Consider the following 15,817-nt stretch of genomic DNA (forward strand, 5'->3'; position numbering starts at 1 on the left):
GCACTGCAGTGGGGAGGAGGGCAGGGGCCAGGGCCCCCCATGCCCCCCCGCCGCCCCCCGGCAGGTAGCGCCCGGCCGTGCTGGCAGCACGATGCTCACATCCATATTTGCACAAAGGCCCGCTCAGCGCGTGAGCGGCTCCAGAGACGCCCAGGCCAAAAAGGCTTATTTTAAGCTTGCGGGAAAAAGAACATTGTTTGGTGGGAATTAAAACTCCCCGTTCTCAAAAAAGGGAAAAACAAAAAGTGCTTAATTCTGCCGGCTCCTGCCCTTGCATAAACAGAGCCACAGCCCAGCTGGCGAGGGCGGGCCGGAATTCATGGCTGGCATTGAGCGGGGTGGGTGCCCTTCCCTGGGCAGCTGCCCTGGGACAGGGACCGTCCCCTCCTGCACCCCCAAGACGCCGATGCTGTCCCCACAGTCCCACCCTGGCAGGAAGGCTTTTCCCGTGGGGGGAAGGGGCATTGCCTGATGTGGATGCTGCAGCCACAGAGCCACCCTGAGGTGCTGGGGTGCCACAGGCAGGCGAGGTGACCGTGGCAGCCACACAAGGGACTGGATGAGCTATCGGCAGCCTGGGGTTTCGCTGAGCCTGGGTTCTGCATCAAAGGACAGAATTATTTATATAGCCCTAATCCAGCTGTCTCGGCGGCCCTTCTGCCTCCTCAGGCGGGGAGCTGGGTGATGCTCCGGGCTGTCTGCAGATCATGCCCTTTGGATCACATGCGTGAGATAACAGCCAGGCCTTGGCGTCGGGAGGCAGAGCTGTGCAGGGTTGTCCTTTGGGGCTGGGGGCCGCCGGATCAGCAGCACCCCAGCCTGCCCGCCCCCAGGCAGGAGGCTCACGGAGAGCCAAAGGCATTGGGAGAGCAGCTGCTGGCAGCGCTGGGACAGTGGGGTGGGAGGGAGGGTGCGTGTCCAGCACATCCTGCTGCGGCCCCTTCGGCACATTCATCAGCCGCCCAGCGTTTACAGCACGTCACTGGTTACATGATCCAGACGTGCAGGTTCCTCCTGCCCTGCTCCTCTCCTGCCTTTTGTTTTCTTTTGCTTTCTGCTCCTGGAGACAGAGCACCTGATGGAAAAAGCCTGCTCTCCTGCTCCCTGTGCTGGAAACACACGCTTCCTTCCGCCCCTGCCCGGCACAGCGCCCGGTGCAGTGCAGGCAGCAGCCCCACAGCTCCCTGCTCCTGCTGCCTGCACCACGTCTGGCTCACCCTGTGGCAGCAGTGGGGGGGGGACTGGAGGGGCCAGTTCGAGGCCGCAGCAGGGACAGAGCCTGGTTCCAGTGGGACCCCTCTGGGTGCTCTGCATGGGGCAGCTGCCCCAGCTCCCCATAGGTCAGAGCAGGGGAGAGCCACGTTCTCCAGGCAGGGAGGCTGCAGGGACAGCTGAGGCACTACCCAGGCACAGGTCCTATCAGCTTGGCAAGCCCGATGGGGCCCTAGTCCCTCCATGTCCCCTGTGCTTGCCCTCCTGCCTTCCCCAGACGTTTGGTTCCTGCCTGTACTGGTTGTGCCCCACTGCCCACCAGCACAGAGCATGGGCTGGCAGTGCTGGCCTTCCAAATAACTTGGGTTGCTTCCCTCTGCCCCCTAAGGCAGCCAACATGGGGGCTGGACACCAACCCCTGAGCGCTTTGGAGGGGTGACTGCATTTCATGCCAGATTGCAAAGGTGCGACATGGTCCTGCCAGGATGCCTTCTGCATCCCAGCTCCTGGCCATAGGATAGGCTGGCTCTCCAGCCCCGTGTGGGGCACACGGAGCAACCCAGAGCCATTCCTGCTGCTCTTCCTGCAGGGCCACAGGGCTGGAAGGAGCTCGCAGGGATGTGCTTCTAGGCCAGTGATGTCCTCTGGGTCTGTGAGGAGAAAGTCTCTTATTTTTAGGGCTTAGGGTGGTTTTTGCGTGTGAGGGGGCATCCAAGTTCCCAGCTTCCCAGGGCAAGGCGGAGGTAAATTGAAAGCTCAGCGGTGGCACTGACGTCTGCCCTGGTGGGTCATGCTGAAGTTAAACCTCTCCTCCCTGCAGCCCTGGGCACGGGGCCACTGCAGCACATGAAAAGAGCCCCTGAACTCCCGGGGAGTCATCTCCGGGTGGGAACCGGTGGTTTGAAGTCAGGCCAGAAAGTCTCTTGCCTTGGTCCCCATCCCCTGGCCCTACGTGCTGCTGTTTTAGCAGTCGGTCGGTACAGGGAAGGGATTTACCAAAGCAGCACGGGCCGGTCCTGAAGGTCACCTTCAGAGCTGCTCCAGCCCCGCTCACCCATTAATCATGCCCCTGCAATGGAGGCGGCACGCCGTGGGGCCAGGGAGGCAGGGGCTGCCTGCTCTCGGGTGTAACAACATACAGGCTGAGGGACACCCGCCTGCCCCCCAGCAACCCCTTTGATGTCAGGCAGCAGACAAAAAAAAAAAGCTGTAAATGTGATGTGTTTGGATGTTAGCGGGGCTTGTGGGAGAGGGGTTTCTCTTACTGCTCCCTGGGCTCTCTTATTCCCGGGAAGGTGGGAGCAGCCCCGAAAAGCCAGCCTGGGGGCTCCCCCTCCATCAGAGCCCCATGGCATCCCATGGGCTGGGAGCAGGGCTGTCCCAGCCACGTGGGACAAGCTGGGCCCTCACACCCAGCCAAGGGGGCTGGAGGTTGACAGGAGGTGGGAAAAAAATCGCTTTTGTGGATACTGAAACTGACTCTGCCACGAGGAGGGATCACTGGGCAGCATCTTAATGAAGGAGTAACAAAAACCCGCGCCAAGGAATCCTGCTTTGCCCCAAATGTTTTTCTTATGGAGTTGTAATAAGACAAGAGTTGTAAAGATAGTAACCTCCTAAACATTACCTTATTAAGGCTTCTCAGAAACCACAGGGCACGACCCCTCTGGGTCATGGAACAAGAGAGCAGCATCCAGCGAACAAACAGAGGCTAACGTTACATTTTTCACTTCATTTAAGAAACCTGGTTTCTAATTATAGGGTTTGTTTAATGGCAGCAGTTAGTTGTGCTTCACTCAAAGCCAGCCCACTGAGAGCAGGGGCTGCACGGCCATGTGGAGGGGACAGGGGACGGAGGGTGGCAGGGGACAGGAGATGCCACCTCCATGCGGGATCCTGGGGACACTGCTGGACTCCCAGGGCACGGCACGGGGATGAGCTCGGTACCCACGGGCACGGGGTGCCCAGCACAGTGAGGGGTTTGGGGGTCGGAGGCAGCGTGGGAGGGCTCAGGACCCAGGGAAGAGCACCGGTGTGTCCTGGGGACATGCCACACGTGCTGTCCCAGCTCTGTGCTGTGCACCAAGGCTTAACTGCAGCGGAGGGAGGGGGATGTCCCTGCTGTGGGGCAGCGTGGGCACGGCTGTGCTCTGTGCCGCTCCCTTCACACGTCCAGCCTAGCCCGGGCTTGGCCCCGTGCCCCCGTGGCTGCAGGCAGACCCGCGGGACGGGCTGCTCAAGGCTCGTCCTGCCGCAGGGCTACTGGATCTCTGTGTGTGCAGGGACTGAAACAAGCAGTGAAACAAGCAGGGTTTTTTTAATTTTCCCCCAGTCTGCTGCCAGCAGCCCCAGGGAAGTCCTTTGTATTCCTGGCCAGGTACCTCGATGGTGGCTCTTGCTCCTTGGAGGACACCAGCTGCCTTTCTCCTCCAGGTCTGGGCACGCTGCCAGCAGGTTTAGGCACTGCCACTCCAGTCCCTGCTCTCCTGCAGACGCTGAGCGTCCCCCAGGGCTGTGCTAGCAGCTGCTTTCCCATGTCTTGTCCTCAGCTCCACCAGGCAGAGCTGGCCTGCCAACCCTGCGCTCCCCATCGCAGAACGGGGAGCAGGGCTGAGCACATGGTGGTTCCTACGTTTACCCGGTTTGTGATGGCCAGGCCGTGGTGTTCATTGCTGCAGGGTGCCTGGGGTGGAGCGAGATGTGAGTGTGTGCATCTGAGAGTGTGCGTGTGTAGTGGTGCAAAAAGCACAGCCTGCTTCCTTGTTTCTCCTTTACTGCAGCTGGCCGGGCAGCAACCTCCTGGACAACCCGTCCCCTCCCTGGGCTGAACCTTGTTGCTGGTACAACTCCTCCATGCTGGTTTTACTCCCCACTGTCCCCATCTTGCATCTCGGGGCACTGTCCCCAGAGCCAGCTGGCGTGGCTGGATGCTCCACAGCAGCCTGGCCAGCCGCTGCCTCTCCTTCTGGCCTCTTTAACACCCAAAAAGAATAGCCCACGCTTTCTCTTTCTAGCAGTGGGTGTTTCTCCAGCAGCTGAGCAAAGCCATCCCAGCCGGTTCAGAGCTAGCTTTGCCAGCTTGCTTTCTTCCACCTCCCCCAGGTGAGCTGGACAACTCTGAGCACCCGACTCCCTGCCAGCTGCAGGCAGCAGCGTGGCCTTTCCATCCCTGACCCTCCCAAGATGCCTGCAGCCATCCAGAGCTGTGCCAGGCTGGCGGCTGCTCCATTTGCATGGGCAAGGGGCTAATGGGGGGAGGGGGCTGATGGCCATCCACAGCGTTGGTATGGGAGGGGTGTCCCGGGGAAAACGCAGAGGTGCTGCAGGGACATTCAGCTCCTGTAGCAGGGGCTTCATTGCTGAGGTGGTGCATAAGTCTGGGGGAGCAGGAGGGATGCCAAGCACTCCACGCTGCTCCTGTACAAAGCCTGGCATGATCGCAGAGGCACCCTGGTCCTGGGTTTGGGCTGTCCCCAGCTCCCCGGCTCGGTTGTCTGAGGATGGGAGGACACCTCTCCTTCCATGGCTTCTCTGGGATGTGCTGCTGGTGGAAGTCCTGCCCCACCAGACTCTTACTCTACGTTTGTCCCCACTGAGGCTAAAGCCATGCATGCATGTCCCTAGGCACCAGAAGCTCTCCGCTGCTGCTGCTGTGCCTGTGTGTGGCTCAGCATCGAGCTCATTCCCACAAGCCAGGGGACTGCTCAGGGCACGAGACCCCAGAGACCAGCCCTTTGCTCCCCGGAGGGAGCGACACCACCTTGGAAAACCCAGAGGAGAAGCTGCTGGTGACCCCAGTTGCTCCTCCATTCTCTCTCCGTTACCGCTTGCTGCAGAGGACCCCGCAGCAGCTGCTTCCTCCTCCTTTGCTGCTGCTTCAGTGCCCAGGGGCAGCCCAGCCCAGCCCAGCCCTGCCAGCCGGGGGGATTGCAGCAGGGCAGCAGTGCCTGGAGCAGAGGTGACCCCCTTCCTTGCCATGCCGGGGCTGACGGCCAGCGCCGGAGGATGAAGGTGCTTCACTGCCGGGTGTTTCCCTCCCAATCTGCCACCCGGCTGCTCATTAACGGGCCCCAGCTGGAGGCCATACATGGACTCATGGTCCACTCAGGGCTGGGAGGGGCTGGGGCCAGCACAGCCCTGTTGTGATGGAGCTCCCACACCAGCTAAAACCCAGGGAAAGGTGCCACGTGCATCCAGCCCTGCAGCCCCGGCCTCGCCACCGTCCCATGGAGGTCCCAGTCCCACCGGCACTCGGGGATCTCACCCTGTGCACACAGCAGCCCAGCGAGAGCCCCACGGCCGCTGAAACGCCTTTTTTCCCAGGCCAGATGGAGCTTTTCAAAGTAATGGGAATCACAAGCCACCTCCAGCCGGGCCAGGGAGCATCTCCGCTTCCTTCCCCCCGCCGGCGGGAGCAGACGCCAGCACCACCCCCGCTCCCCAGCCCCATGGCCAGCCTGCCCTGCCGGACCCCCACCTCATTGGCGGTGGGATGCGCGTCCCCCCTGTGCGCGGTCCCGGGGCCAGGAGGAAGTCCGTTATTGCAAACAACTTTCTCCAGGCGGGATGGCCTGGGTTCCCAGGCGCGTTGCTGGCAGCCGGCGCAGCCCTGGCCGCTCTCCTCCCCACCCCACCCCCCCGCTCCCCCCCAGCCCTCCTTCCCTCGCTCCCCCTCTCTGACTTAATGACTTCCACATGGGCCTCTGGCATCCTGAGCCAAGCCTCCCAGCATTGTCTGAAATCTCCAAATTTAGAAGAAATATGAAAATTGTCAAGCGGCCCTTCCTTAGGGGGTAAAAGCAACACTCGGCTGCGCTGCGGCGGGTCGCGGCGTCGGGGCCACGTGAGGCACCCCAGCCAATGGATCCCCTCGGCGCCCCTGACAGCGGTGCCCATCGCAGCCTGGCCTCCTCCTGCAGCTCATATAAGGTAAAAAGAAAAAGGTTTTCCAGCTTCTGAGCAGCCTGGAAGGAGTTTTTCGCCGAGGGCTCCCATGCCAGCCACTTAAAAAACCCTGGCTGGCAGCGCTGGGGTCCCAGTAGCGGGTTATAATGTGCCGGGAGGAGGTGGCGGGCATGTGCCCACGCTCCTGCAGTGCCCCGCCGCAGGTGTGGGGCAGCAGGTAAGTGCCCGTGGGTGACGGGAGCGGGCGGGTGGGCATGCTGCGTGCATGGGGCAGCTGGCTGCTTGGGGCAGCGGGGATGCTTGGTGCTGAGACCCCCCCAGCAGTGGGAGTATGCCTGTGCTGCCCGATGCCTGCCCCGGGCACGGGCAGGGACAGGGAGGCAGGGGAAAGCACAGGGCTCCTCCAGCATCCCCCTCTGCCAGCCACAGGACGCTCAGCCCAGCCGGCTTTGGGGAGGTGGGAAGGGGTACCCCCGCCCCAGGTGCACGGATGCTGTGCCTGAGGAGGGAGGAAGGCAAGTGGAGCATGGCCACTGGATGCCAGCAGGGAAAGCCACTGGGCACGGAGCTGGCTAGGAGTGGCCTGAGCTGCCTCGGGGCCAGGCGGTCCTGAGCAAAGAGGTTCCCCAAAATCTGTCCCTACAGCTCCATCCTGAGAGGGGCTTGGTGGGGCTCACCCAGCTTCTCGGAGGCGGGGAAGGGCCCTGCTGGGGCTGGGGGAGGAATTGGTTTTTGTTCTGTGTACGTCTAGGATGGAAAAAATGGGAAGCCAGAGGCGAGCCCGGGCAGGCGGGCTCCCCGTGCAGCAGGGGCCATGGGCCGCTCGCTCGGCTCCTCTGGCCGGCCGTGCTGCTGCCACTTTTTGAGGATAACAGGCTGGGGAGGGGATGCAGCCAGGGCTGGAGGTTTGCAGGGTGCTGAAGTCACCCTACCCAGTGCACTTGCACTAACCAAGAGCCCCCCACAGCCCGCAGCTATTGGGACCCCAGTGCCAACCCAGCCTGTGCTTCTGCCTCGCTCTGCCCCCTGGCCACAGCACCCCTGCCGTGCTCCCAGCCACTGGCATCTCCCTGGCTCTGTTGCTTACTGGGTGAATGGTTGCTGCACCCTCGAACCCCCGGGGTTGCAGCAGAGTGTGGTGACCCTGTGGGAGCCAGCGGCTGAGCCCTGGCCCAGGCACCGGGCTGGTGGGGAGGGTGCCGGGCATGCAGTAGGCGGTGGGGGGGCTGCCGGCCCCGTACAGCGTGAGGGGATGGGCATGGCTTGTTCATAGACAGCCTTCAGCCTAGGCCTTGCAAAGGCTCCCCCAGGCTCTCTGGGTCGTGCCTCCCCCCTGCCCATCCCTTGCAGGTTGCAGTGCTGCCTTTGCCTGGGTTATGGCTGGCTCCACGTGTCCCTCCACTCCCAGGGCACCAGCAGTGCCTGTCCCCTCCCGGCAGGTCACCTGGGGACACCATGCCCCGCAGGCATGTGGCAGCAAGCTGCCATGTCCCACTGCCTCCTTCCTCTGCTGGGCGGTTCTCACCACCACAGGGACAACCACCAGCTGTCACTTGGGTCCAGCACAAGGACAGCTGGTCTGGCTGGGGCATCATGCCATCCCTGGGCATACAAGCTCTTGTATGGCCTGTATGTCCCTTTGCAAAGGGATGGTGACAGTAACCAGGGCATGTAATCTCCCAGGGCAGCTGTGGCCACCATAATCCCAGTCTGCCTCCATCCCGCTGTGCCTCAAGGGCTTCCCACTGTCACTGGCTGCTCCCAAGGAAGTCGCAGCATCTCGGCACTGAGTTGCTGCACATGGGGATGGGAAGCCACCAATGCGACATGGCATGTGTCCCCATCCCAGTGTGATGTCCCTGGCAGAGGGCTAGCCTGCCAGCGCCTGCCCCAGCTCCCCAGCCTCCGTGCACCGGCCAGGGTGCCCTGCTGAAGGGCAGTGCCATTGCCTCGCTGCCACCAGCTGATGGGAGAGGAGTTAATTTCCAACAAACACAGGCAGATGCCTCCACCAGATTTCCCAAGCAGTTATCAGCAGGAATTCGGGGAAGGCTGTGTCTAGACAGGCTGCAGCTCTGGGTGGCTGCTGGATAGAGTGGCATTTCCCTCCATGCCTGTCAAGAGGCAGTCTGGAGATGATTAAGAGCTTTTTTTTTTTTCTTTTTTGTTCTTGGTCTCCTTTTCTATCCAAGAACAGCCTTGTTCCTGATCAGGCTTTTCCAAGGCTTGTTCCTCCACACCCCCAGCAAAACTGGCCTTTGCTCATCTCCGGCATCCCGCTGCTCCTCCTCTCCTGGTGCTGAGCTGGGGAAAGGCAGTGCCCAGGGCTGGGCAGTGCAGCCTGCCTCATGGCGAACAGGGCCACGATGAGCCATACCATCAGCCCGCGGCACGGTGAGAGCTCCTGCCGCATCCAGCAGACTGCGGGCACTGCGCTCAGCCCGTCCCCGCCGTGCCTTGGCGAAGATGATGGGCAGTGGCATGGCACAGGCATCCTGCAGGCAGGGGCACAGGCAGTGCAGGGGGCTGAGGGCTGGGCTGGGACCCCAGCGTGCTCCCCGGGGCCGCCCCAGTGCTTTAACCTGTGTGGGGCAGAAGCAGCGAAAGCTTTTTCTTCATGAGTTAAGATGGAATCGAGTGGCAAGCAGTGAGGCAACAGGCTGGAAATCTGAGCAACCATTTCACCATCCTTTGACCTTGGCCGGGAGTACACAGAGAAGGCAAGCGGAGCAGCTCCTGCGCGGGGGGAGGCTCCAGCTCAGGGGGATAAAGCCCAACACATGTCCTTGTGGCTGGAGGCCAGCAGATGCTGGGGGGCACTGCACTGCTCCTGAACCCCGAAACCCTCTGCCTGCCCAGGCCCACGTACATTCATAGGGCTCATCTCAGCCCTGCCCCCATGCCTGGCTCTGCCTTCCCCGGGCCACGGGGACATGCCACCTGCCCCACTCTGGGGATGTCCTGGGAAGCCGAGGCAGTGCCTATTTGCCAGCAGCATCTGCCAGCTGGGCACAGGGAGAGGGCAGGGGACTAGGCCTCCTCTTCTTCCTCCTCTACCAGCCACCGAGGGGGTCACTGGCTGGGGGGGTCCCAGTGCTCCCCCAGCCCCTCAGGGTGCCCTTTGGCTCAGAGCAGGGACAGCAGGTGCAGGGCCAGGCTCACCTGGCATGGTCACAGAGTCAAGGGGCAGAGGCTGGACTCAGACCCCCTGCAGAGCCAGGGACATGGTCACCTGGGGGGAGTCAGGCTTTTCTGTCCCACACCCCAGCGATGCCAGCCTGGGCAGGGAAAGGGACTGGTGGGTGATCTGGGCTTGCCCCAGGGACGGACAGGGACCAAAATTTGGCAGCAGCCAAATCCCCACTGTGCACTCAGCAGGAACCAGCAGAGCTGAGCAAGGAGCTGATGTGGCCATGCAAGGCTGTGGTGGCACCGTCCTGGGGCAGGGAGAGCCAGCGGCATCAGGGCAAAGCTGGCCTCTGCAGGGCAGCACAGAGGGAGCCCACTGTGGTGCTGGTGCAGCGGGGCCAGGCTCCAGCACCTGGGCTACAGCTGCTGCGAGCAAGCATCTTCCCACTGCTGGGTTGAGGTGAGGTACGAAGCTGCTTGGTGCTGGTAGACAAGCTGGGGATGGTCACGCTGCCTGTGGGGCTGGGGAGAGGGCTCCTGGAGGAGGAACCTGTGCCCACATTAGGTGAATGCTGTGTGTGGCTGTCAGCTGGGCGGGTGAACAGGCACACGTTGGGCTGAGCGAGTGGCGGCCAGCCTGCCCAGGCTCTGTTTGATGTGAGACATCAAAGCAGGAGATGCTGAGCACCAATGCCTTCCCTGTCCCGCTGTCACCCAGGTAGGGAAGCATGGTGCTGTGCAGTGCTGGAGCCGCAGGAGATGGTCAGCATGCCGGGAGGCAGCATGCTGGTGGGGCTGCCCCGGGCACAGGCAGCCCTGCAGGGCACCAGACAGCTCCAGACATCAGGCAGTGCCGCCTGTCCTGGCCATCTGCTCCCCGTGGATCTTGGGGGATTCAGCCCTCGCTAAGGCTGGCTTGGGATGGGGGTGCGACAGTGCTGTTAAGCTCCTTCCCCAACAGCTGCAGGGAAGCGGAACACGCTGGCAATGCTGGAGGCTTCCCACCCCAGGGCAGCAGGGTCTGTGTATGCCGGCTGGTGATGTGCATGTAGCCAGGTCTTCATCTTGAGACCGCTGGGAGGGAGCACGTTTCCCCTGCTCTGCAGGGACAGCCCTGGCATGGTGGGCAACACAGGGCCACGAGGTGGATGGCACTGCCTCTCCTTGGGCTGAGCTCGGCTGAGAGATGGACAAGCAGCTTCCCTTAGACAAGGCACAGCAGTAGACAGGGCCTGGGGATGGGGCTGTGGGACCCACCGTGCTGCACATGGGAAAGATGCTTCCATGGTGGCCAACAGGTCACCCTGGTACTTGCTGTGGGACTGACTCGCTGGTCACTGGTACATAGGGCAACTTCTCTTTCTTCCAGCCTGGCCTTCTTACCTGGGATCCCTCATCAAAGATTTGCCTTTCTTTTTTTTCCCCTTCCCTTTTTAACCTTGTTTCTTAAATTTCGTTTTTATTATTTCCCACCTCCAGCCCCACCATGCCTGAGCAGGGGAGCTGCACCGCTCGCCCCATGCACTGCGTGCCCCCCCGGCCAGCCTTGCCAGAGGGTCTGCCGGCACAGGGGAGCCTGGCTCCATGGGCACTGCAGGGAAACAGCGCCTGAGTATCAGTCTTGATGTAACTTTTGTGCTCTATCTTTTTCCACATCTCATCTCCTGCTTGCTGGGAGCTCGACCCATTTAGGGCATTTTCTTTTAGTGTCTTTGGCTGGGCGGGCAGCAAGCAGGGCTGGGAAAGCTGGGGCCTGCGGGGGAAGTGAATTACTAACTGGGCTTCTCTGATGTCCAGACGATGCTGTACACACAGCCCCACTCCCCCTCTCCCTTGCTGGAGCAGAGATAAGATGATAAAGCCTGGATAAGTCGCCAAGAGCACTGGAAGCTTAATGAACTCCAGCCACACCACAGCTGTGCTTCCACGAGAGGAAAGGGAGCCTCGCTGCTCCCTGCCTGCTCCAGCTCCAGGTTCTTTGGTGGCCCTGCATGAGCTCCTGCATGCCCGCCATGCCAAGGAGCATCCCCCTCTGCCAGCTTCTCTGGTCAGCTCCGGCTGGAAGCCATGCCAGAGCAGGGTGAGGAGCAGAGCCCAGGGAGCAAGGAGGATGCTGGAGCAGCCGCCCCGCACTGCTTGGGAATAGTGTCCATGGGGAGCTCTCCCCACTGCGCTCTGGGTTCCCACCAGCCCTTCCCAGCAAGGGCTGGAGGCCAGTGACGTGATGGCCTGTCCCCACTGGGACTTCACCCCTGCACCACTTCCTCCGGCCCGGGAATGTGACGTGTAAACAGAGCAGGAGAGCTGGTGCCGGCACCGCTCCCACGCTCCGTCTGCCCCGGGGCCAGCAGCGGGGACACCAGGCATTCGCCCTCCCTGCAGGCTCCTGGTGCCCCCCGCACACCTTCCAGCGGTGGGCTGGGGAGGGGGCCAGCGCTGTGCTGCCCTGTGGAGGTGGGGGCAGCTCCTGGGGGACACCAGCTAAAGATGGGGAGATGGTGGTCAGTGGGCTGGGGGCAGCGGGGAAGGGCTGAGACATGGGAAAGGCAGTGACCGGCCTGCTGTGTGCCCTGGCTCTTCGTTAGCCATGCTTCTTCCAGCCGTGAACCCCCTTCCTGCCACTCTTGCCCCTCCGGAGGCTCTTTCTCGCCCCCCCAGCCAGGCTCTGGTGTTGCTGGAGGGTTTCATCCCTCTGCCGCAGCGGCGGGCACCTGTAGCTTTGCAGGAACCAGTGGTTCTGCGCGGTGGCACAGTACTGGGCACGGTGGTGGCCAGGCAAGGACAGGGGTCCCTGTCTTGGGGTGACAAGGACATGGCGGCTTGCATTTGTAGCCCAAAGGTGGCAAAGGCCTCATCTATCCCTGGGGTCCCTCCTGCCACCGCCACCATGCCACCGCCCTGTGCCTCAGGGTGCGGAGGAGCCTGGCTCTCCGCAGAGACACCGATTTAGGCCATTTCTTCCTCCCTCCGGCACCAGGAGAGGGGCTGCCCGCCGGGGAGGAAGGAGCACAAACCAGATGCTCTCTCCCTTCTGCACCCATACCCTGCTCTCAGCCCCCCAAACCTGCTCCGTTGTTCTTGGCATTATAATTTATCCCAGCAAAACCCAGCGAGAAGGAGCAGCATCCCCCTGGGCCCCCTTGGCTCGCCCCCAGCATGGGAGATGGGGGCCGCTCGGTCTCCAAATCTGCCTTTTTGACCATAAAAGGGCAGGCACGCGGCCCGCCGGGGGATGGGAAAGGGAAGGCAGAGCTATTTATAGCTGAGCATCAGGACCTCAGCCTGAACCCGGGGTTAATCAGCCTGCGACCAGATTAGGATCTCCCTTGGCCCCTCCATTTTCTCATAAACCTTTGATTTAATACCAGCGCTGGTGAGGGAGGGAAGAGAGGAGGCACCTCTGCTCCATGGAGGCCACCATGATCTGGTGGGGGACGGGATGGAGATGCTGGGGATGGGATGGAGATGCTGGGAGAGCTGGAAGGCCCCGGTGGAAAGGAGCGTTGGAGCTGTCCTGCCACCGGCTTGTGCTGCAAAGGCACAGCGAGCAGCATCCCCGTATGATCGCTGCCTGTGAGGGACACCCAACAGCAGAAGGTGCCCTGGGGTCAGTCCCTTAAATTTCTAGAGTTGAGTAAGTCCTTCCAGCAAGAGCTCGTTCCCCTCCATCACCCCAGCCCTTGCCACCCACGAAGGGGGAGCTGGGGGGGTCCTTGGGTAGGTTTTACCTTGCCTGGTGTCACCCAGCAATGAGTGCCTCAGACAGCGGGAGGTGGCATCAGGGCTGCTTGGGGAGCTGATGACCAGAGCTGGATCAAAGCTTGGCTGGGGCAGGGATGGAGCCCCAACGGCTGGTGAAGACCAGGATTTGGGGGGCCAGGAGGAGGGGAAAAGGCACCTGCATGGGGCTGAGCATCGCCCAGTGCCTTCTGCCCTCCTCCAGAGAGTGGGGCAGCCCGGAGCCGCTGGCGGCAGAGCCCTCCTGGCCAGGGGTTCAGGCTTCCCTCAAAAGCCCAGGTCTGGCTTCACGGCTGGGGAATGTCAAGGAGAAAACAAATCCCAACTGCTATTAAAAAAGGACATTTCCTGCAGCGGCAGCCTGCCTGGAGAGGGGAAAGGGCGCTGTGTTGTAACCGTGGGGAGGGCCGAGCTCTGACTCAGCCCAGCGCCACGGGGGAGGCAGCTTGTGGCCACCGAGCACTCACCCGCCTGCTCCCATCTTCCCGGCACCCACCGGCGGTGCAGGGTGGGCCAGCAGGGTGGGCCAGCAAGGTGGGCCAGCAGGGTGGGCCAGCAGGGCACGCGGCTTGGCGGAGGCGAAGGCTGGAGGTGAGCAGCGGGCGGGAGCAGGGGCAGCGCTGGCGTGACCAAGAGGGTGCTGGGGGGACTGTCCTGGGTGTGCACGCCGTGCCCCAGGCGTGCTCTGCAGAGCTTCGGCTGAGGGGTGGGGTGGTGGCTGGTGGTCCCCCCAGTGTCGGCAGGGCCACGAGTCCAGCCGTTATTCTGGTTTCTCCTGAAGCCAGATGGCATGTTCATAGCCAATGTGAGCGAGGGGACGAGCAACTTGGGGCTGTAGCTCTCCTCCTGGCAGGCACTGCTCAGGGGACACTGGTGTCCCTAACATGGAGATGCCCCAGCAGCAACATGCATGCTGGGGAGCAGGGAGTGGTGGCCGCATGGCACGCTGGTGGCAGCCTCCTTTCCTCAGGAAACTGGGACAAAACCGAGTGGAGATAAGGGAGGAAGGGCAGGCCCTGCAGCACTGGCTTTTATGCCCCATCTTGGGGACATGTGATGGGGACATCAGGGGGAGGATGGGGGTGCCTCCCTTCCCCACAAGACCTCCCCTCCAGGGGCAGGGGCAGGCAAGCCCCAGCAGATGTTTTGCCTCTGACCCGGCAGGATGCGCCGCCCGGCACATTCCTCCAGCCTTTCTTGGTATTTCTTCCCCTCCCGCCACCTCCGCGGGGACGGCAGCTGAAGTCTCCCAGCCCCATGCCATGGGGACAGAGAAAGCTCCATTCCATCTTTTCCCACCAAGGCCAGGATAGTGGCAGGAGAGGACAGGGGCCATCCCCAGGCCCCCCTGAATGCCTGGGGACCTGCTCACCACCACAGGGAGAGGGGAACATGCCCCACGCCCTTGGGCTTTGGGCGCATAGGCTTCAAGCAACCAAAGGGAAGCCTTTGAGTGGCTATTGTAGCGTTTCTTGCATACCCAGAGCTGTCAGCATTGATGTCCTCAGTCCCATGGGGTGCTGGGCACCCAAGTGGGCTCCAGAGCAGCTGCCCACAAAAAGACCCAGGAGCTTGTGGCTCCACACCAGTCCACACTTGACTCTGCATCATCACGCTGACTGCCATCCTCTATGTCTTGCAGGCTCAGCCGTGGGAGTCCCTGGGGACATCGAAGCTGCCAAAGGCATGTGATGACTGTACAGACCCAGAAACATGGCCAGCGGCGAGACAGGCAGAGCTGACGTGCCAACACGCTGCCAGTGCGGACACCGCCACGTGCCCTTTCCCCGGGCACAGGAGGCTGCACGCTGCGGGCAAGCCTGACCCTGTTGCCCCCTGCCCGGCCGTGCAAAGGGGGGCTGACCCCCAGGGGCTGGCTCCCAGGGCATGCTGCGGTGCCGCACGTGGCTCCTTGCTGAAAGCATGGTGACGCCTTCCTGGGGGAACGCACGGGGCCGGAGTGCTGCCCAGCAGGGCCAGCAGCAGGGCAGAGGCTTTGCAAAAGCATAGGGTGGCAGGAAGGTCCCTGCAGCACCTCCCCTGGCTCTGGGTCCCTGTGGCTGTTCCCACACTTGGCTGGAGCTCAAGGCTGGCCTGGCCGTGGCTGGTATGGAGATAACCCCGCACTGGCCAAGGCTGCTCCCAAACCTCATTCTTGACTGATGGATGCCGCAAGCTTGAGGCTCCCTGGGGCTGTTTCCCCCCTTCTTTCCTACCAAGAACCAGGGGCAGCAGACGGGGAGCCTGGCACATTGCATGGGGTGGTTTCTGCTCCGGTTCCCAACTGGGTGCACCCGGCCGGGGGCCGGTGCCGGATGCAGGGGCTCACGCCAGAGACACACCATCTGCTTCTCGTCAGGCTGCTGGGAGCGCCGGGGCCTGGCAGTGGGACGCGGTTGTGATAGATGGTCTGTTTATCACGTTTCAGTTCTGCTCAGGATGTTAGTGTTTGTCTGTGAAAGACATTTTTGGGCTCAGCCACTCCCTCCATCCTCCCTCTCCTCCTGCTTCCCCCCAGATCCTCACGCATGGGTCTGGATGGGCTGATACCTGTCCAGACCTGGGGGTGAAGGTCCAGGGTCTTTCCCCCTGCAGCCCCTGATCCTCATCCATGGGAAGGGGGGGCTTAGCCCTGCCACCCTGGGATGGGCTGGTGTCTGAGCTTGGGAAGCTGAGGTGCTGGCCAGCCGCAGGCTCTCCTCTGATGGGGACAGGAACAAGGGTGGGGAGGGACAGCAGGAACTTTTACATGCTCCTCAAACCTCGGGGTGGGAAAGGGACAGAGGGCAGGGAGGGATGCACTGTGTGATGCCCTCAGCTCCACACTGTACTG

General features: G+C 62.2%; 1 long non-coding RNA gene across 1 annotated transcript; it reads left to right on the top strand.

Annotated features, from left to right (window-relative positions):
- Positions 1-13,333: 13,333 nt before the first annotated feature.
- LOC121093095 lies at positions 13,334-15,424 on the top strand. Its single transcript, XR_005829482.1, has 2 exons — positions 13,334-13,575; positions 14,627-15,424. It is a non-coding gene; the product is annotated as an uncharacterized LOC121093095 (long non-coding RNA).
- The last annotated feature ends 393 nt before the right edge of the window (positions 15,425-15,817 follow it).

The sequence above is a fragment of the Falco naumanni genome, chromosome 8 (genome assembly GCF_017639655.2).
Source record: "Falco naumanni isolate bFalNau1 chromosome 8, bFalNau1.pat, whole genome shotgun sequence".
Lineage (NCBI taxonomy): Eukaryota > Metazoa > Chordata > Aves > Falconiformes > Falconidae > Falco > Falco naumanni.